Consider the following 21,150-nt stretch of genomic DNA (forward strand, 5'->3'; position numbering starts at 1 on the left):
GAGGTTTAGTCTTTGCTGAAGTGGCTGAAAGCAGAGTTGTGCAGCGGATGCGTGCTGGATGCGTGTCCATTACCCAGTGGTCGATGGATCGAAAACATTTTCTGCTAACCATAGCATTCAAGTGCAAACAAATATTTTTTTTAAATGCGTAGTTTCATTCCATGTGTAAGTGCCATTATACATTTTTTTTTACCTCTTCCATCAGTTCGTATTGGTCATATTGATTACAAAGATCCCCAGTGGCCTAAGACACTGGCCTCCTAAGCCATGGATTGTGAGGTTTAGTCTTTGCTGAAGTGGCTGAAAGCAGAGTTGTGCAGCGGATGCGTGCTGGGCCCATAACCCAGAGGTTGATGGATCGAAAACATTTTCTGCTAACCAGCTTTTTATAGCATTCAAGTGCAAACAAATATTTTTTTTAAATGCGTAGTTTCATTCCATGTGTAAGTGCCATTATACATTTTTTTTTACCTCTTCCATCAGTTCGTATTGGTCATATTGATTACAAAGATCCCCAGTGGCCTAAGACACTGGCCTCCTAAGCCATGGATTGTGAGGTTTAGTCTTTGCTGAAGTGGCTGAAAGCAGAGTTGTGCAGCGGATGCGTGCTGGGCCCATAACCCAGAGGTTGATGGATCAAAAACATTTTCTGCTAACCAGCTTTTTATAGCATTTAAGTGCGAACAAATATTTTTTTAAAATGCGTAGTTTCATTCCATGTGTAAGTGCCATTATACATTTTTTTTTACCTCTTCCATCAGTTCGTATTGGTCATATTGATTACAAAGATCCCCAGTGGCCTAAGACACTGGCCTCCTAAGCCATGGATTGTAAGGTTTAGTCTTTGCTGAAGTGGCTGAAAGCAGAGTTGTGCAGCGGATGCGTGCTGGGCCCATAACCAGTTCGTACTGGTTGTGAAAGGTAGACATTGCCCCAGTGGCCTAATGGATAAGGCACTGGCCTCCTAAGCCAGGAATTGTGGGTTCAAGTCCCATCTGGGGTGGTCGGAAACATTGTGGCCCAGCAGAAGCGTGAGAGGTCCATCCAGTGGTCGATGGATCGAAAACATTTTCTGCTAACCATAGCATTTAAGTGCCAAATTTTTTTTTTTTTTAAATGCGTAGTTTCATTCCATGTGTAAGTGCCATTATACATTTTTGTTTACCTCTTCCATCAGTTCGTATTGGTCATATCGATTAGACACTGGCCTCCTAAGCCATGGATTGTGAGGTTTAGTCTTTGCTGAAGTGGCTGAAAGCAGAGTTGTGCAGCGGATGCGTGCTGGGCCCATAACCCAGAGGTTGATGGATCAAAAACATTTTCTGCTAACCAGCTTTTTATAGCATTTAAGTGCGAACAAATATTTTTTTTAAATGCGTAGTTTCATTCCATGTGTAAGTGCCATTATACATTTTTTTTTACCTCTTCCATCAGTTCGTATTGGTCATATTGATTACAAAGATCCCCAGTGGCCTAAGACACTGGCCTCCTAACCCATGGATTGTAAGGTTTAGTCTTTGCTGAAGTGGCTGAAAGCAGAGTTGTGCAGCGGATGCGTGCTGGGCCCATAACCAGTTCGTACTGGTTGTGAAAGGTAGACATTGCCCCAGTGGCCTAATGGATAAGGCACTGGCCTCCTAAGCCAGGAATTGTGGGTTCAAGTCCCATCTGGGGTGGTCGGAAACATTGTGGCCCAGCAGAAGCGTGAGAGGTCCATTACCCAGTGGTCGATGGATCGAAAACATTTTCTGCTAACCATAGCATTTAAGTGCCAAATTTTTTTTTTTTTTTAAATGCGTAGTTTCATTCCATGTGTAAGTGCCATTATACATTTTTGTTTACCTCTTCCATCAGTTCGTATTGGTCATATCGATTAGACACTGGCCTCCTAAGCCATGGATTGTGAGGTTTAGTCTTTGCTGAAGTGGCTGAAAGCAGAGTTGTGCAGCGGATGCGTGCTGGATGCGTGTCCATTACCCAGTGGTCGATGGATCGAAAACATTTTCTGCTAACCATAGCATTTAAGTGCCAAATTTTTTTTTTTTTTAAATGCGTAGTTTCATTCCATGTGTAAGTGCCATTATACATTTTTTTTTACCTCTTCCATCAGTTCGTATTGGTCATATTGATTACAAAGATCCCCAGTGGCCTAAGACACTGGCCTCCTAAGCCATGGATTGTGAGGTTTAGTCTTTGCTGAAGTGGCTGAAAGCAGAGTTGTGCAGCGGATGCGTGCTGGGCCCATAACCCAGAGGTTGATGGATCAAAAACATTTTCTGCTAACCAGCTTTTTATAGCATTTAAGTGCGAACAAATATTTTTTTAAAATGCGTAGTTTCATTCCATGTGTAAGTGCCATTATACATTTTTTTTTACCTCTTCCATCAGTTCGTATTGGTCATATTGATTACAAAGATCCCCAGTGGCCTAAGACACTGGCCTCCTAAGCCATGGATTGTAAGGTTTAGTCTTTGCTGAAGTGGCTGAAAGCAGAGTTGTGCAGCGGATGCGTGCTGGGCCCATAACCAGTTCGTACTGGTTGTGAAAGGTAGACATTGCCCCAGTGGCCTAATGGATAAGGCACTGGCCTCCTAAGCCAGGAATTGTGGGTTCAAGTCCCATCTGGGGTGGTCGGAAACATTGTGGCCCAGCAGAAGCGTGAGAGGTCCATCCAGTGGTCGATGGATCGAAAACATTTTCTGCTAACCATAGCATTTAAGTGCCAAATTTTTTTTTTTTTTAAATGCGTAGTTTCATTCCATGTGTAAGTGCCATTATACATTTTTGTTTACCTCTTCCATCAGTTCGTATTGGTCATATCGATTAGACACTGGCCTCCTAAGCCATGGATTGTGAGGTTTAGTCTTTGCTGAAGTGGCTGAAAGCAGAGTTGTGCAGCGGATGCGTGCTGGGCCCATAACCCAGAGGTTGATGGATCAAAAACATTTTCTGCTAACCAGCTTTTTATAGCATTTAAGTGCGAACAAATATTTTTTTTAAATGCGTAGTTTCATTCCATGTGTAAGTGCCATTATACATTTTTTTTTACCTCTTCCATCAGTTCGTATTGGTCATATTGATTACAAAGATCCCCAGTGGCCTAAGACACTGGCCTCCTAACCCATGGATTGTAAGGTTTAGTCTTTGCTGAAGTGGCTGAAAGCAGAGTTGTGCAGCGGATGCGTGCTGGGCCCATAACCAGTTCGTACTGGTTGTGAAAGGTAGACATTGCCCCAGTGGCCTAATGGATAAGGCACTGGCCTCCTAAGCCAGGAATTGTGGGTTCAAGTCCCATCTGGGGTGGTCGGAAACATTGAGGCCCAGCAGAAGCGTGAGAGGTCCATTACCCAGTGGTCGATGGATCGAAAACATTTTCTGCTAACCATAGCATTTAAGTGCCAAATTTTTTTTTTTTTTTAAATGCGTAGTTTCATTCCATGTGTAAGTGCCATTATACATTTTTGTTTACCTCTTCCATCAGTTCGTATTGGTCATATCGATTAGACACTGGCCTCCTAAGCCATGGATTGTGAGGTTTAGTCTTTGCTGAAGTGGCTGAAAGCAGAGTTGTGCAGCGGATGCGTGCTGGATGCGTGTCCATTACCCAGTGGTCGATGGATCGAAAACATTTTCTGCTAACCATAGCATTTAAGTGCCAAATTTTTTTTTTTTTTAAATGCGTAGTTTCATTCCATGTGTAAGTGCCATTATACATTTTTTTTTACCTCTTCCATCAGTTCGTATTGGTCATATTGATTACAAAGATCCCCAGTGGCCTAAGACACTGGCCTCCTAAGCCATGGATTGTGAGGTTTAGTCTTTGCTGAAGTGGCTGAAAGCAGAGTTGTGCAGCGGATGCGTGCTGGGCCCATAACCCAGAGGTTGATGGATCGAAAACATTTTCTGCTAACCAGCTTTTTATAGCATTCAAGTGCAAACAAATATTTTTTTTAAATGCGTAGTTTCATTCCATGTGTAAGTGCCATTATACATTTTTTTTTACCTCTTCCATCAGTTCGTATTGGTCATATTGATTACAAAGATCCCCAGTGGCCTAAGACACTGGCCTCCTAAGCCATGGATTGTGAGGTTTAGTCTTTGCTGAAGTGGCTGAAAGCAGAGTTGTGCAGCGGATGCGTGCTGGGCCCATAACCCAGAGGTTGATGGATCAAAAACATTTTCTGCTAACCAGCTTTTTATAGCATTTAAGTGCGAACAAATATTTTTTTTAAATGCGTAGTTTCATTCCATGTGTAAGTGCCATTATACATTTTTTTTTACCTCTTCCATCAGTTCGTATTGGTCATATTGATTACAAAGATCCCCAGTGGCCTAAGACACTGGCCTCCTAAGCCATGGATTGTAAGGTTTAGTCTTTGCTGAAGTGGCTGAAAGCAGAGTTGTGCAGCGGATGCGTGCTGGGCCCATAACCAGTTCGTACTGGTTGTGAAAGGTAGACATTGCCCCAGTGGCCTAATGGATAAGGCACTGGCCTCCTAAGCCAGGAATTGTGGGTTCAAGTCCCATCTGGGGTGGTCGGAAACATTGTGGCCCAGCAGAAGCGTGAGAGGTCCATTACCCAGTGGTCGATGGATCGAAAACATTTTCTGCTAACCATAGCATTTAAGTGCCAAATTTTTTTTTTTTTTTAAATGCGTAGTTTCATTCCATGTGTAAGTGCCATTATACATTTTTGTTTACCTCTTCCATCAGTTCGTATTGGTCATATCGATTAGACACTGGCCTCCTAAGCCATGGATTGTGAGGTTTAGTCTTTGCTGAAGTGGCTGAAAGCAGAGTTGTGCAGCGGATGCGTGCAGCGGATGCGTGTCCATTACCCAGTGGTCGATGGATCGAAAACATTTTCTGCTAACCATAGCATTTAAGTGCCAAATTTTTTTTTTTTTTAAATGCGTAGTTTCATTCCATGTGTAAGTGCCATTATACATTTTTTTTTACCTCTTCCATCAGTTCGTATTGGTCATATTGATTACAAAGATCCCCAGTGGCCTAAGACACTGGCCTCCTAAGCCATGGATTGTGAGGTTTAGTCTTTGCTGAAGTGGCTGAAAGCAGAGTTGTGCAGCGGATGCGTGCTGGGCCCATAACCCAGAGGTTGATGGATCGAAAACATTTTCTGCTAACCAGCTTTTTATAGCATTCAAGTGCAAACAAATATTTTTTTTAAATGCGTAGTTTCATTCCATGTGTAAGTGCCATTATACATTTTTTTTTACCTCTTCCATCAGTTCGTATTGGTCATATTGATTACAAAGATCCCCAGTGGCCTAAGACACTGGCCTCCTAAGCCATGGATTGTGAGGTTTAGTCTTTGCTGAAGTGGCTGAAAGCAGAGTTGTGCAGCGGATGCGTGCTGGGCCCATAACCCAGAGGTTGATGGATCAAAAACATTTTCTGCTAACCAGCTTTTTATAGCATTTAAGTGCGAACAAATATTTTTTTAAAATGCGTAGTTTCATTCCATGTGTAAGTGCCATTATACATTTTTTTTTACCTCTTCCATCAGTTCGTATTGGTCATATTGATTACAAAGATCCCCAGTGGCCTAAGACACTGGCCTCCTAAGCCATGGATTGTAAGGTTTAGTCTTTGCTGAAGTGGCTGAAAGCAGAGTTGTGCAGCGGATGCGTGCTGGGCCCATAACCAGTTCGTACTGGTTGTGAAAGGTAGACATTGCCCCAGTGGCCTAATGGATAAGGCACTGGCCTCCTAAGCCAGGAATTGTGGGTTCAAGTCCCATTTGGGGTGGTCGGAAACATTGTGGCCCAGCAGAAGCGTGCTAGGTCCATTACCCAGTGGTCGATGGATCGAAAACATTTTCTGCTAACCATAGCATTTAAGTGCCAAAAATTTTTTTTTTTTAAATGCGTAGTTTCATTCCATGTGTAAGTGCCATTATACATTTTTGTTTACCTCTTCCATCAGTTCGTATTGGTCATATCGATTAGACACTGGCCTCCTAAGCCATGGATTGTGAGGTTTAGTCTTTGCTGAAGTGGCTGAAAGCAGAGTTGTGCAGCGGATGCGTGCTGGGCCCATAACCCAGAGGTTGATGGATCGAAAACATTTTCTGCTAACCAGCTTTTTATAGCATTCAAGTGCAAACAAATATTTTTTTTAAATGCGTAGTTTCATTCCATGTGTAAGTGCCATTATACATTTTTTTTTACCTCTTCCATCAGTTCGTATTGGTCATATTGATTACAAAGATCCCCAGTGGCCTAAGACACTGGCCTCCTAAGCCATGGATTGTGAGGTTTAGTCTTTGCTGAAGTGGCTGAAAGCAGAGTTGTGCAGCGGATGCGTGCTGGGCCCATAACCCAGAGGTTGATGGATCGAAAACATTTTCTGCTAACCAGCTTTTTATAGCATTCAAGTGCAAACAAATATTTTTTTTAAATGCGTAGTTTCATTCCATGTGTAAGTGCCATTATACATTTTTTTTTACCTCTTCCATCAGTTCGTATTGGTCATATTGATTACAAAGATCCCCAGTGGCCTAAGACACTGGCCTCCTAAGCCATGGATTGTGAGGTTTAGTCTTTGCTGAAGTGGCTGAAAGCAGAGTTGTGCAGCGGATGCGTGCTGGGCCCATAACCCAGAGGTTGATGGATCAAAAACATTTTCTGCTAACCAGCTTTTTATAGCATTTAAGTGCGAACAAATATTTTTTTAAAATGCGTAGTTTCATTCCATGTGTAAGTGCCATTATACATTTTTTTTTACCTCTTCCATCAGTTCGTATTGGTCATATTGATTACAAAGATCCCCAGTGGCCTAAGACACTGGCCTCCTAAGCCATGGATTGTAAGGTTTAGTCTTTGCTGAAGTGGCTGAAAGCAGAGTTGTGCAGCGGATGCGTGCTGGGCCCATAACCAGTTCGTACTGGTTGTGAAAGGTAGACATTGCCCCAGTGGCCTAATGGATAAGGCACTGGCCTCCTAAGCCAGGAATTGTGGGTTCAAGTCCCATCTAGGGTGGTCGGAAACATTGTGGCCCAGCAGAAGCGTGAGAGGTCCATCCAGTGGTCGATGGATCGAAAACATTTTCTGCTAACCATAGCATTTAAGTGCCAAATTTTTTTTTTTTTTTAAATGCGTAGTTTCATTCCATGTGTAAGTGCCATTATACATTTTTGTTTACCTCTTCCATCAGTTCGTATTGGTCATATCGATTAGACACTGGCCTCCTAAGCCATGGATTGTGAGGTTTAGTCTTTGCTGAAGTGGCTGAAAGCAGAGTTGTGCAGCGGATGCGTGCTGGGCCCATAACCCAGAGGTTGATGGATCGAAAACATTTTCTGCTAACCAGCTTTTTATAGCATTCAAGTGCAAACAAATATTTTTTTTAAATGCGTAGTTTCATTCCATGTGTAAGTGCCATTATACATTTTTTTTTACCTCTTCCATCAGTTCGTATTGGTCATATTGATTACAAAGATCCCCAGTGGCCTAAGACACTGGCCTCCTAAGCCATGGATTGTGAGGTTTAGTCTTTGCTGAAGTGGCTGAAAGCAGAGTTGTGCAGCGGATGCGTGCTGGGCCCATAACCCAGAGGTTGATGGATCGAAAACATTTTCTGCTAACCAGCTTTTTATAGCATTCAAGTGCAAACAAATATTTTTTTTAAATGCGTAGTTTCATTCCATGTGTAAGTGCCATTATACATTTTTTTTTACCTCTTCCATCAGTTCGTATTGGTCATATTGATTACAAAGATCCCCAGTGGCCTAAGACACTGGCCTCCTAAGCCATGGATTGTGAGGTTTAGTCTTTGCTGAAGTGGCTGAAAGCAGAGTTGTGCAGCGGATGCGTGCTGGGCCCATAACCCAGAGGTTGATGGATCAAAAACATTTTCTGCTAACCAGCTTTTTATAGCATTTAAGTGCGAACAAATATTTTTTTAAAATGCGTAGTTTCATTCCATGTGTAAGTGCCATTATACATTTTTTTTTACCTCTTCCATCAGTTCGTATTGGTCATATTGATTACAAAGATCCCCAGTGGCCTAAGACACTGGCCTCCTAAGCCATGGATTGTAAGGTTTAGTCTTTGCTGAAGTGGCTGAAAGCAGAGTTGTGCAGCGGATGCGTGCTGGGCCCATAACCAGTTCGTACTGGTTGTGAAAGGTAGACATTGCCCCAGTGGCCTAATGGATAAGGCACTGGCCTCCTAAGCCAGGAATTGTGGGTTCAAGTCCCATTTGGGGTGGTCGGAAACATTGTGGCCCAGCAGAAGCGTGCTAGGTCCATTACCCAGTGGTCGATGGATCGAAAACATTTTCTGCTAACCATAGCATTTAAGTGCCAAAATTTTTTTTTTTTTAAATGCGTAGTTTCATTCCATGTGTAAGTGCCATTATACATTTTTGTTTACCTCTTCCATCAGTTCGTATTGGTCATATCGATTAGACACTGGCCTCCTAAGCCATGGATTGTGAGGTTTAGTCTTTGCTGAAGTGGCTGAAAGCAGAGTTGTGCAGCGGATGCGTGCTGGGCCCATAACCCAGAGGTTGATGGATCGAAAACATTTTCTGCTAACCAGCTTTTTATAGCATTCAAGTGCAAACAAATATTTTTTTTAAATGCGTAGTTTCATTCCATGTGTAAGTGCCATTATACATTTTTTTTTACCTCTTCCATCAGTTCGTATTGGTCATATTGATTACAAAGATCCCCAGTGGCCTAAGACACTGGCCTCCTAAGCCATGGATTGTGAGGTTTAGTCTTTGCTGAAGTGGCTGAAAGCAGAGTTGTGCAGCGGATGCGTGCTGGGCCCATAACCCAGAGGTTGATGGATCGAAAACATTTTCTGCTAACCAGCTTTTTATAGCATTCAAGTGCAAACAAATATTTTTTTTAAATGCGTAGTTTCATTCCATGTGTAAGTGCCATTATACATTTTTTTTTACCTCTTCCATCAGTTCGTATTGGTCATATTGATTACAAAGATCCCCAGTGGCCTAAGACACTGGCCTCCTAAGCCATGGATTGTGAGGTTTAGTCTTTGCTGAAGTGGCTGAAAGCAGAGTTGTGCAGCGGATGCGTGCTGGGCCCATAACCCAGAGGTTGATGGATCAAAAACATTTTCTGCTAACCAGCTTTTTATAGCATTTAAGTGCGAACAAATATTTTTTTAAAATGCGTAGTTTCATTCCATGTGTAAGTGCCATTATACATTTTTTTTTACCTCTTCCATCAGTTCGTATTGGTCATATTGATTACAAAGATCCCCAGTGGCCTAAGACACTGGCCTCCTAAGCCATGGATTGTAAGGTTTAGTCTTTGCTGAAGTGGCTGAAAGCAGAGTTGTGCAGCGGATGCGTGCTGGGCCCATAACCAGTTCGTACTGGTTGTGAAAGGTAGACATTGCCCCAGTGGCCTAATGGATAAGGCACTGGCCTCCTAAGCCAGGAATTGTGGGTTCAAGTCCCATCTAGGGTGGTCGGAAACATTGTGGCCCAGCAGAAGCGTGAGAGGTCCATCCAGTGGTCGATGGATCGAAAACATTTTCTGCTAACCATAGCATTTAAGTGCCAAATTTTTTTTTTTTTTAAATGCGTAGTTTCATTCCATGTGTAAGTGCCATTATACATTTTTGTTTACCTCTTCCATCAGTTCGTATTGGTCATATCGATTAGACACTGGCCTCCTAAGCCATGGATTGTGAGGTTTAGTCTTTGCTGAAGTGGCTGAAAGCAGAGTTGTGCAGCGGATGCGTGCTGGGCCCATAACCCAGAGGTTGATGGATCGAAAACATTTTCTGCTAACCAGCTTTTTATAGCATTCAAGTGCAAACAAATATTTTTTTTAAATGCGTAGTTTCATTCCATGTGTAAGTGCCATTATACATTTTTTTTTACCTCTTCCATCAGTTCGTATTGGTCATATTGATTACAAAGATCCCCAGTGGCCTAAGACACTGGCCTCCTAAGCCATGGATTGTGAGGTTTAGTCTTTGCTGAAGTGGCTGAAAGCAGAGTTGTGCAGCGGATGCGTGCTGGGCCCATAACCCAGAGGTTGATGGATCGAAAACATTTTCTGCTAACCAGCTTTTTATAGCATTCAAGTGCAAACAAATATTTTTTTTAAATGCGTAGTTTCATTCCATGTGTAAGTGCCATTATACATTTTTTTTTACCTCTTCCATCAGTTCGTATTGGTCATATTGATTACAAAGATCCCCAGTGGCCTAAGACACTGGCCTCCTAAGCCATGGATTGTGAGGTTTAGTCTTTGCTGAAGTGGCTGAAAGCAGAGTTGTGCAGCGGATGCGTGCTGGGCCCATAACCAGTTCGTACTGGTTGTGAAAGGTAGACATTGCCCCAGTGGCCTAATGGATAAGGCACTGGCCTCCTAAGCCAGGAATTGTGGGTTCAAGTCCCATCTGGGGTGGTCGGAAACATTGTGGCCCAGCAGAAGCGTGCTAGGTCCATTACCCAGTGGTCGATGGATCGAAAACATTTTCTGCTAACCATAGCATTTAAGTGCCAACATTTTTTTTTTTTTAAATGCGTAGTTTCATTCCATGTGTAAGTGCCATTATACATTTTTGTTTACCTCTTCCATCAGTTCGTATTGGTCATATCGATTAGACACTGGCCTCCTAAGCCATGGATTGTGAGGTTTAGTCTTTGCTGAAGTGGCTGAAAGCAGAGTTGTGCAGCGGATGCGTGCTGGGCCCATAACCCAGAGGTTGATGGATCGAAAACATTTTCTGCTAACCAGCTTTTTATAGCATTCAAGTGCAAACAAATATTTTTTTTAAATGCGTAGTTTCATTCCATGTGTAAGTGCCATTATACATTTTTTTTTACCTCTTCCATCAGTTCGTATTGGTCATATTGATTACAAAGATCCCCAGTGGCCTAAGACACTGGCCTCCTAAGCCATGGATTGTGAGGTTTAGTCTTTGCTGAAGTGGCTGGAAGCAGAGTTGTGCAGCGGATGCGTGCTGGGCCCATAACCCAGAGGTTGATGGATCGAAAACATTTTCTGCTAACCAGCTTTTTATAGCATTCAAGTGCAAACAAATATTTTTTTTAAATGCGTAGTTTCATTCCATGTGTAAGTGCCATTATACATTTTTTTTTACCTCTTCCATCAGTTCGTATTGGTCATATTGATTACAAAGATCCCCAGTGGCCTAAGACACTGGCCTCCTAAGCCATGGATTGTGAGGTTTAGTCTTTGCTGAAGTGGCTGAAAGCAGAGTTGTGCAGCGGATGCGTGCTGGGCCCATAACCCAGAGGTTGATGGATCAAAAACATTTTCTGCTAACCAGCTTTTTATAGCATTTAAGTGCGAACAAATATTTTTTTTAAATGCGTAGTTTCATTCCATGTGTAAGTGCCATTATACATTTTTTTTTACCTCTTCCATCAGTTCGTATTGGTCATATTGATTACAAAGATCCCCAGTGGCCTAAGACACTGGCCTCCTAAGCCATGGATTGTGAGGTTTAGTCTTTGCTGAAGTGGCTGAAAGCAGAGTTGTGCAGCGGATGCGTGCTGGGCCCATAACCCAGAGGTTGATGGATCGAAAACATTTTCTGCTAACCATAGCATTTAAGTGCCAAAATTTTTTTTTTTTTAAATGCGTAGTTTCATTCCATGTGTAAGTGCCATTATACATTTTTGTTTACCTCTTCCATCAGTTCGTATTGGTCATATCGATTAGACACTGGCCTCCTAAGCCATGGATTGTGAGGTTTAGTCTTTGCTGAAGTGGCTGAAAGCAGAGTTGTGCAGCGGATGCGTGCTGGGCCCATAACCCAGAGGTTGATGGATCAAAAAAAATTTCTGCTAACCAGCTTTTTATAGCATTTAAGTGCGAACAAATATTTTTTTAAAATGCGTAGTTTCATTCCATGTGTAAGTGCCATTATACATTTTTTTTTACCTCTTCCATCAGTTCGTATTGGTCATATTGATTACAAAGATCCCCAGTGGCCTAAGACACTGGCCTCCTAAGCCATGGATTGTGAGGTTTAGTCTTTGCTGAAGTGGCTGAAAGCAGAGTTGTGCAGCGGATGCGTGCTGGGCCCATAACCCAGAGGTTGATGGATCAAAAACATTTTCTGCTAACCAGCTTTTTATAGCATTTAAGTGCGAACAAATATTTTTTTAAAATGCGTAGTTTCATTCCATGTGTAAGTGCCATTATACATTTTTTTTTACCTCTTCCATCAGTTCGTATTGGTCATATTGATTACAAAGATCCCCAGTTGCCTAAGACACTGGCCTCCTAAGCCACTGGCCTCCTAAGCCATGGATTGTGAGGTTTAGTCTTTGCTGAAGTGGCTGAAAGCAGAGTTGTGCAGCGGATGCGTGCTGGGCCCATAACCAGTTCGTACTGGTTGTGAACGGTAGACATTGCCCCAGTGGCCTAATGGATAAGGCACTGGCCTCCTAAGCCAGGAATTGTGGGTTCAAGTCCCATCTGGGGTGGTCGGAAACATTGTGGCCCAGCAGAAGCGTGCTAGGTCCATTACCCAGTGGTCGATGGATCGAAAACATTTTCTGCTAACCATAGCATTTAAGTGCCAAATTGTTTTTTTTTTTAAATGCGTAGTTTCATTCCATGTGTAAGTGCCATTATACATTTTTGTTTACCTCTTCCATCAGTTCGTATTGGTCATATCGATTAGACACTGGCCTCCTAAGCCATGGATTGTGAGGTTTAGTCTTTGCTGAAGTGGCTGAAAGCAGAGTTGTGCAGCGGATGCGTGCTGGGCCCATAACCCAGAGGTTGATGGATCGAAAACATTTTCTGCTAACCAGCTTTTTATAGCATTCAAGTGCAAACAAATATTTTTTTTAAATGCGTAGTTTCATTCCATGTGTAAGTGCCATTATACATTTTTTTTTACCTCTTCCATCAGTTCGTATTGGTCATATTGATTACAAAGATCCCCAGTGGCCTAAGACACTGGCCTCCTAAGCCATGGATTGTGAGGTTTAGTCTTTGCTGAAGTGGCTGAAAGCAGAGTTGTGCAGCGGATGCGTGCTGGGCCCATAACCCAGAGGTTGATGGATCGAAAACATTTTCTGCTAACCAGCTTTTTATAGCATTTAAGTGCGAACAAATATTTTTTTTAAATGCGTAGTTTCATTCCATGTGTAAGTGCCATTATACATTTTTTTTTACCTCTTCCATCAGTTCGTATTGGTCATATTGATTACAAAGATCCCCAGTGGCCTAAGACACTGGCCTCCTAAGCCATGGATTGTGAGGTTTAGTCTTTGCTGAAGTGGCTGAAAGCAGAGTTGTGCAGCGGATGCGTGCTGGGCCCATAACCCAGAGGTTGATGGATCAAAAACATTTTCTGCTAACCAGCTTTTTATAGCATTTAAGTGCGAACAAATATTTTTTTAAAATGCGTAGTTTCATTCCATGTGTAAGTGCCATTATACATTTTTTTTTACCTCTTCCATCAGTTCGTATTGGTCATATTGATTACAAAGATCCCCAGTGGCCTAAGACACTGGCCTCCTAAGCCATGGATTGTGAGGTTTAGTCTTTGCTGAAGTGGCTGAAAGCAGAGTTGTGCAGCGGATGCGTGCTGGGCCCATAACCAGTTCGTACTGGTTGTGAACGGTAGACATTGCCCCAGTGGCCTAATGGATAAGGCACTGGCCTCCTAAGCCAGGAATTGTGGGTTCAAGTCCCATCTGGGGTGGTCGGAAACATTGTGGCCCAGCAGAAGCGTGCTAGGTCCATTACCCAGTGGTCGATGGATCGAAAACATTTAAGTGCCAAATTTTTTTTTTTTTTAAATGCGTAGTTTCATTTCTTGTGTAAGTGCCATTATACATTTTTGTTTACCTCTTCCATCAGTTCGTATTGGTCATATCGATTAGACACTGGCCTCCTAAGCCATGGATTGTGAGGTTTAGTCTTTGCTGAAGTGGCTGAAAGCAGAGTTGTGCAGCGGATGCGTGCTGGGCCCATAACCCAGAGGTTGATGGATCGAAAACATTTTCTGCTAACCAGCTTTTTATAGCATTCAAGTGCAAACAAATATTTTTTTTAAATGCGTAGTTTCATTCCATGTGTAAGTGCCATTATAAATTTTTTTTTACCTCTTCCATCAGTTCGTATTGGTCATATTGATTACAAAGATCCCCAGTGGCCTAAGACACTGGCCTCCTAAGCCATGGATTGTGAGGTTTAGTCTTTGCTGAAGTGGCTGAAAGCAGAGTTGTGCAGCGGATGCGTGCTGGGCCCATAACCCAGAGGTTGATGGATCGAAAACATTTTCTGCTAACCATAGCATTTAAGTGCCAAATTTTTTATTTTTTTAAATGCGTAGTTTCATTCCATGTGTAAGTGCCATTATACATTTTTGTTTACCTCTTCCATCAGTTCGTATTGGTCATATCGATTAGACACTGGCCTCCTAAGCCATGGATTGTGAGGTTTAGTCTTTGCTGAAGTGGCTGAAAGCAGAGTTGTGCAGCGGATGCGTGCTGGGCCCATAACCCAGAGGTTGATGGATCGAAAACATTTTCTGCTAACCAGCTTTTTATAGCATTCAAGTGCAAACAAATATTTTTTTTAAATGCGTAGTTTCATTCCATGTGTAAGTGCCATTATAAATTTTTTTTTACCTCTTCCATCAGTTCGTATTGGTCATATTGATTACAAAGATCCCCAGTGGCCTAAGACACTGGCCTCCTAAGCCATGGATTGTGAGGTTTAGTCTTTGCTGAAGTGGCTGAAAGCAGAGTTGTGCAGCGGATGCGTGCTGGGCCCATAACCCAGAGGTTGATGGATCGAAAACATTTTCTGCTAACCATAGCATTTAAGTGCCAAATTTTTTATTTTTTTAAATGCGTAGTTTCATTCCATGTGTAAGTGCCATTATACATTTTTGTTTACCTCTTCCATCAGTTCGTATTGGTCATATCGATTAGACACTGGCCTCCTAAGCCATGGATTGTGAGGTTTAGTCTTTGCTGAAGTGGCTGAAAGCAGAGTTGTGCAGCGGATGCGTGCTGGGCCCATAACCCAGAGGTTGATGGATCAAAAAAAAATTCTGCTAACCAGCTTTTTATAGCATTTAAGTGCGAACAAATATTTTTTTAAAATGCGTAGTTTCATTCCATGTGTAAGTGCCATTATACATTTTTTTTTACCTCTTCCATCAGTTCGTATTGGTCATATTGATTACAAAGATCCCCAGTGGCCTAAGACACTGGCCTCCTAAGCCATGGATTGTGAGGTTTAGTCTTTGCTGAAGTGGCTGAAAGCAGAGTTGTGCAGCGGATGCGTGCTGGGCCCATAACCCAGAGGTTGATGGATCAAAAACATTTTCTGCTAACCAGCTTTTTATAGCATTTAAGTGCGAACAAATATTTTTTTAAAATGCGTAGTTTCATTCCATGTGTAAGTGCCATTATACATTTTTTTTTACCTCTTCCATCAGTTCGTATTGGTCATATTGATTACAAAGATCCCCAGTGGCCTAAGACACTGGCCTCCTAAGCCATGGATTGTGAGGTTTAGTCTTTGCTGAAGTGGCTGAAAGCAGAGTTGTGCAGCGGATGCGTGCTGGGCCCATAACCAGTTCGTACTGGTTGTGAACGGTAGACATTGCCCCAGTGGCCTAATGGATAAGGCACTGGCCTCCTAAGCCAGGAATTGTGGGTTCAAGTCCCATCTGGGGTGGTCGGAAACATTGTGGCCCAGCAGAAGCGTGCTAGGTCCATTACCCAGTGGTCGATGGATCGAAAACATTTTCTGCTAACCATAGCATTTAAGTGCCCAATTTTTTTTTTTTTAAATGCGTAGTTTCATTCCATGTGTAAGTGCCATTATACATTTTTGTTTACCTCTTCCATCAGTTCGTATTGGTCATATCGATTAGACACTGGCCTCCTAAGCCATGGATTGTGAGGTTTAGTCTTTGCTGAAGTGGCTGAAAGCAGAGTTGTGCAGCGGATGCGTGCTGGGCCCATAACCCAGAGGTTGATGGATCGAAAACATTTTCTGCTAACCAGCTTTTTATAGCATTCAAGTGCAAACAAATATTTTTTTTAAATGCGTAGTTTCATTCCATGTGTAAGTGCCATTATACATTTTTTTTTACCTCTTCCATCAGTTCGTATTGGTCATATTGATTACAAAGATCCCCAGTGGCCTAAGACACTGGCCTCCTAAGCCATGGATTGTGAGGTTTAGTCTTTGCTGAAGTGGCTGAAAGCAGAGTTGTGCAGCGGATGCGTGCTGGGCCCATAACCCAGAGGTTGATGGATCGAAAACATTTTCTGCTAACCAGCTTTTTATAGCATTCAAGTGCAAACAAATATTTTTTTTAAATGCGTAGTTTCATTCCATGTGTAAGTGCCATTATACATTTTTTTTTACCTCTTCCATCAGTTCGTATTGGTCATATTGATTACAAAGATCCCCAGTGGCCTAAGACACTGGCCTCCTAAGCCATGGATTGTGAGGTTTAGTCTTTGCTGAAGTGGCTGAAAGCAGAGTTGTGCAGCGGATGCGTGCTGGGCCCATAACCCAGAGGTTGATGGATCAAAAACATTTTCTGCTAACCAGCTTTTTATAGCATTTAAGTGCGAACAAATATTTTTTTTAAATGCGTAGTTTCATTCCATGTGTAAGTGCCATTATACATTTTTTTTTACCTCTTCCATCAGTTCGTATTGGTCATATTGATTACAAAGATCCCCAGTGGCCTAAGACACTGGCCTCCTAAGCCATGGATTGTAAGGTTTAGTCTTTGCTGAAGTGGCTGAAAGCAGAGTTGTGCAGCGGATGCGTGCTGGGCCCATAAACAGTTCGTACTGGTTGTGAAAGGTAGACATTGCCCCAGTGGCCTAATGGATAAGGCACTGGCCTCCTAAGCCAGGAATTGTGGGTTCAAGTCCCATCTGGGGTGGTCGGAAACATTGTGGCCCAGCAGAAGCGTGCTAGGTCCATTACCCAGTGGTCGATGGATCGAAAACATTTTCTGCTAACCATAGCATTTAAGTGCCAAAAAATTTTTTTTTTTAAATGCGTAGTTTCATTCCATGTGTAAGTGCCATTATACATTTTTGTTTACCTCTTCCATCAGTTCGTATTGGTCATATCGATTAGACACTGGCCTCCTAAGCCATGGATTGTGAGGTTTAGTCTTTGCTGAAGTGGCTGAAAGCAGAGTTGTGCAGCGGATGCGTGCTGGGCCCATAACCCAGAGGTTGATGGATCAAAAAAAAATTCTGCTAACCAGCTTTTTATAGCATTTAAGTGCGAACAAATATTTTTTTAAAATGCGTAGTTTCATTCCATGTGTAAGTGCCATTATACATTTTTTTTTACCTCTTCCATCAGTTCGTATTGGTCATATTGATTACAAAGATCCCCAGTGGCCTAAGACACTGGCCTCCTAAGCCATGGATTGTGAGGTTTAGTCTTTGCTGAAGTGGCTGAAAGCAGAGTTGTGCAGCGGATGCGTGCTGGGCCCATAACCCAGAGGTTGATGGATCAAAAACATTTTCTGCTAACCAGCTTTTTATAGCATTTAAGTGCGAACAAATATTTTTTTAAAATGCGTAGTTTCATTCCATGTGTAAGTGCCATTATACATTTTTTTTTACCTCTTCCATCAGTTCGTATTGGTCATATTGATTACAAAGATCCCCAGTGGCCTAAGACACTGGCCTCCTAAGCCACTGGCCTCCTAAGCCATGGATTGTGAGGTTTAGTCTTTGCTGAAGTGGCTGAAAGCAGAGTTGTGCAGCGGATGCGTGCTGGGCCCATAACCAGTTCGTACTGGTTGTGAACAGTAGACATTGCCCCAGTGGCCTAATGGATAAGGCACTGGCCTCCTAAGCCAGGAATTGTGGGTTCAAGTCCCATCTGGGGTGGTCGGAAACATTGTGGCCCAGCAGAAGCGTGCTAGGTCCATTACCCAGTGGTCGATGGATCGAAAACATTTTCTGCTAACCATAGCATTTAAGTGCCAAATTGTTTTTTTTTTTAAATGCGTAGTTTCATTCCATGTGTAAGTGCCATTATACATTTTTGTTTACCTCTTCCATCAGTTCGTATTGGTCATATCGATTAGACACTGGCCTCCTAAGCCATGGATTGTGAGGTTTAGTCTTTGCTGAAGTGGCTGAAAGCAGAGTTGTGCAGCGGATGCGTGCTGGGCCCATAACCCAGAGGTTGATGGATCGAAAACATTTTCTGCTAACCAGCTTTTTATAGCATTTAAGTGCGAACAAATATTTTTTTAAAATGCGTAGTTTCATTCCATGTGTAAGTGCCATTATACATTTTTTTTTACCTCTTCCATCAGTTCGTATTGGTCATATTGATTACAAAGATCCCCAGTGGCCTAAGACACTGGCCTCCTAAGCCATGGATTGTGAGGTTTAGTCTTTGCTGAAGTGGCTGAAAGCAGAGTTGTGCAGCGGATGCGTGCTGGGCCCATAACCCAGAGGTTGATGGATCAAAAACATTTTCTGCTAACCAGCTTTTTATAGCATTTAAGTGCGAACAAATATTTTTTTAAAATGCGTAGTTTCATTCCATGTGTAAGTGCCATTATACATTTTTTTTTACCTCTTCCATCAGTTCGTATTGGTCATATTGATTACAAAGATCCCCAGTGGCCTAAGACACTGGCCTCCTAAGCCATGGATTGTGAGGTTTAGTCTTTGCTGAAGTGGCTGAAAGCAGAGTTGTGCAGCGGATGCGTGCTGGGCCCATAACCAGTTCGTACTGGTTGTGAACGGTAGACATTGCCCCAGTGGCCTAATGGATAAGGCACTGGCCTCCTAAGCCAGGAATTGTGGGTTCAAGTCCCATCTGGGGTGGTCGGAAACATTGTGGCCCAGCAGAAGCGTGCTAGGTCCATTACCCAGTGGTCGATGGATCGAAAACATTTTCTGCTAACCATAGCATTTAAGTGCCAAATTTTTTTTTTTTTTAAATGCGTAGTTTCATTCCATGTGTAAGTGCCATTATACATTTTTGTTTACCTCTTCCATCAGTTCGTATTGGTCATATCGATTAGACACTGGCCTCCTAAGCCATGGATTGTGAGGTTTAGTCTTTGCTGAAGTGGCTGAAAGCAGAGTTGTGCAGCGGATGCGTGCTGGGCCCATAACCCAGAGGTTGATGGATCGAAAACATTTTCTGCTAACCAGCTTTTTATAGCATTCAAGTGCAAACAAATATTTTTTTTAAATGCGTAGTTTCATTCCATGTGTAAGTGCCATTATACATTTTTTTTTACCTCTTCCATCAGTTCGTATTGGTCATATTGATTACAAAGATCCCCAGTGGCCTAAGACACTGGCCTCCTAAGCCATGGATTGTGAGGTTTAGTCTTTGCTGAAGTGGCTGAAAGCAGAGTTGTGCGGCGGATGCGTGCTGGGCCCATAACCCAGAGGTTGATGGATCAAAAACATTTTCTGCTAACCAGCTTTTTATAGCATTTAAGTGCGAACAAATATTTTTTTAAAATGCGTAGTTTCATTCCATGTGTAAGTGCCATTATACATTTTTTTTTACCTCTTCCATCAGTTCGTATTGGTCATATTGATTACAAAGATCCCCAGTGGCCTAAGACACTGGCCTCCTAAGCCATGGATTGTGAGGTTTAGTCTTTGCTGAAGTGGCTGAAAGCAGAGTTGTGCAGCGGATGCGTGCTGGGCCCATAACCAGTTCGTACTGGTTGTGAACGGTAGACATTGCCCCAGTGGCCTAATGGATAAGGCACTGGCCTCCTAAGCCAGGAATTGTGGGTTCAAGTCCCATCTGGGGTGGTCGGAAACATTGTGGCCCAGCAGAAGCGTGCTAGGTCCATTACCCAGTGGTCGATGGATCGAAAACATTTTCTGCTAACCATAGCATTTAAGTGCCAAATTTTTTTTTTTTTTAAATGCGTAGTTTCATTCCATGTGTAAGTGCCATTATACATTTTTGTTTACCTCTTCCATCAGTTCGTATTGGTCATATCGATTAGACACTGGCCTCCTAAGCCATGGATTGTGAGGTTTAGTCTTTGCTGAAGTGGCTGAAAGCAGAGTTGTGCAGCGGATGCGTGCTGGGCCCATAACCCAGAGGTTGATGGATCGAAAACATTTTCTGCTAACCAGCTTTTTATAGCATTCAAGTGCAAACAAATATTTTTTTTAAATGCGTAGTTTCATTCCATGTGTAAGTGCCATTATACATTTTTTTTTACCTCTTCCATCAGTTCGTATTGGTCATATTGATTACAAAGATCCCCAGTGGCCTAAGACACTGGCCTCCTAAGCCATGGATTGTGAGGTTTAGTCTTTGCTGAAGTGGCTGAAAGCAGAGTTGTGCAGCGGATGCGTGCTGGGCCCATAACCAGTTCGTACTGGTTGTGAAAGGTAGACATTGCCCCAGTGGCCTAATGGATAAGGCACTGGCCTCCTAAGCCAGGAATTGTGGGTTCAAGTCCCATCTGGGGTGGTCGGAAACATTGTGGCCCAGCAGAAGCGTGCTAGGTCCATTACCCAGTGGTCGATGGATCGAAAACATTTTCTGCTAACCATAGCATTTAAGTGCCAAAATTTTTTTTTTTTTAAATGCGTAGTTTCATTCCATGTGTAAGTGCCATTATACATTTTTGTTTACCTCTTCCATCAGTTCGTATTGGTCATATTGATTACAAAGATCCCCAGTGGCCTAAGACACTGGCCTCCTAAGCCATGGATTGTGAGGTTTAGTCTTTGCTGAAGTGGCTGAAAGCAGAGTTGTGCAGCGGATGCGTGCTGGGCCCATAACCCAGAGGTTGATGGATCGAAAACATTTTCTGCTAACCATAGCATTTAAGTGCCCAAATTTTTTTTTTTTTAAATGCGTAGTTTCATTCCATGTGTAAGTGCCATTATACATTTTTTTTTACCTCTTCCATCAGTTCGTATTGGTCATATCGATTAGACACTGGCCTCCTAAGCCATGGATTGTGAGGTTTAGTCTTTGCTGAAGTGGCTGAAAGCAGAGTTGTGCAGCGGATGCGTGCTGGGCCCATAACCCAGAGGTTGATGGATCGAAAACATTTTCTGCTAACCAGCTTTTTATAGCATTTAAGTGCAAACAAATATTTTTTTTAAATGCGTAGTTTCATTCCATGTGTAAGTGCC

The 21,150-nt window shown here is 42.5% G+C and overlaps 16 non-coding genes across 16 annotated transcripts; all 16 read left to right on the plus strand.

Moving 5' to 3' along the window:
* Window positions 1-930: 930 nt before the first annotated feature.
* trnar-ccu lies at window positions 931-1,003 on the plus strand. The gene has a single exon. It is a non-coding gene; the product is annotated as a tRNA-Arg (tRNA).
* A 600-nt stretch (window positions 1,004-1,603) lies between these two features.
* On the plus strand, window positions 1,604-1,676 carry trnar-ccu. The gene has a single exon. It is a non-coding gene; the product is annotated as a tRNA-Arg (tRNA).
* An 881-nt stretch (window positions 1,677-2,557) lies between these two features.
* On the plus strand, window positions 2,558-2,630 carry trnar-ccu. The gene has a single exon. It is a non-coding gene; the product is annotated as a tRNA-Arg (tRNA).
* A 600-nt stretch (window positions 2,631-3,230) lies between these two features.
* Window positions 3,231-3,303, plus strand: trnar-ccu. The gene has a single exon. It is a non-coding gene; the product is annotated as a tRNA-Arg (tRNA).
* Window positions 3,304-4,462: 1,159 nt separating this feature from the next.
* On the plus strand, window positions 4,463-4,535 carry trnar-ccu. The gene has a single exon. It is a non-coding gene; the product is annotated as a tRNA-Arg (tRNA).
* Window positions 4,536-5,696: 1,161 nt separating this feature from the next.
* Window positions 5,697-5,769, plus strand: trnar-ccu. Its single transcript has one exon. It is a non-coding gene; the product is annotated as a tRNA-Arg (tRNA).
* A 2,389-nt stretch (window positions 5,770-8,158) lies between these two features.
* trnar-ccu lies at window positions 8,159-8,231 on the plus strand. The gene has a single exon. It is a non-coding gene; the product is annotated as a tRNA-Arg (tRNA).
* A 2,110-nt stretch (window positions 8,232-10,341) lies between these two features.
* trnar-ccu lies at window positions 10,342-10,414 on the plus strand. Its single transcript has one exon. It is a non-coding gene; the product is annotated as a tRNA-Arg (tRNA).
* A 1,981-nt stretch (window positions 10,415-12,395) lies between these two features.
* trnar-ccu lies at window positions 12,396-12,468 on the plus strand. Its single transcript has one exon. It is a non-coding gene; the product is annotated as a tRNA-Arg (tRNA).
* Window positions 12,469-13,627: 1,159 nt separating this feature from the next.
* Window positions 13,628-13,700, plus strand: trnar-ccu. The gene has a single exon. It is a non-coding gene; the product is annotated as a tRNA-Arg (tRNA).
* Window positions 13,701-15,618: 1,918 nt separating this feature from the next.
* On the plus strand, window positions 15,619-15,691 carry trnar-ccu. Its single transcript has one exon. It is a non-coding gene; the product is annotated as a tRNA-Arg (tRNA).
* Window positions 15,692-16,849: 1,158 nt separating this feature from the next.
* trnar-ccu lies at window positions 16,850-16,922 on the plus strand. Its single transcript has one exon. It is a non-coding gene; the product is annotated as a tRNA-Arg (tRNA).
* Window positions 16,923-17,819: 897 nt separating this feature from the next.
* Window positions 17,820-17,892, plus strand: trnar-ccu. Its single transcript has one exon. It is a non-coding gene; the product is annotated as a tRNA-Arg (tRNA).
* An 881-nt stretch (window positions 17,893-18,773) lies between these two features.
* On the plus strand, window positions 18,774-18,846 carry trnar-ccu. Its single transcript has one exon. It is a non-coding gene; the product is annotated as a tRNA-Arg (tRNA).
* An 881-nt stretch (window positions 18,847-19,727) lies between these two features.
* On the plus strand, window positions 19,728-19,800 carry trnar-ccu. The gene has a single exon. It is a non-coding gene; the product is annotated as a tRNA-Arg (tRNA).
* Window positions 19,801-20,403: 603 nt separating this feature from the next.
* trnar-ccu lies at window positions 20,404-20,476 on the plus strand. The gene has a single exon. It is a non-coding gene; the product is annotated as a tRNA-Arg (tRNA).
* Window positions 20,477-21,150: the final 674 nt, after the last annotated feature.

This window comes from Oncorhynchus mykiss, unplaced genomic scaffold (assembly GCF_013265735.2).
Source record: "Oncorhynchus mykiss isolate Arlee unplaced genomic scaffold, USDA_OmykA_1.1 un_scaffold_392, whole genome shotgun sequence".
Classification (NCBI taxonomy): Eukaryota; Metazoa; Chordata; class Actinopteri; order Salmoniformes; family Salmonidae; genus Oncorhynchus; species Oncorhynchus mykiss.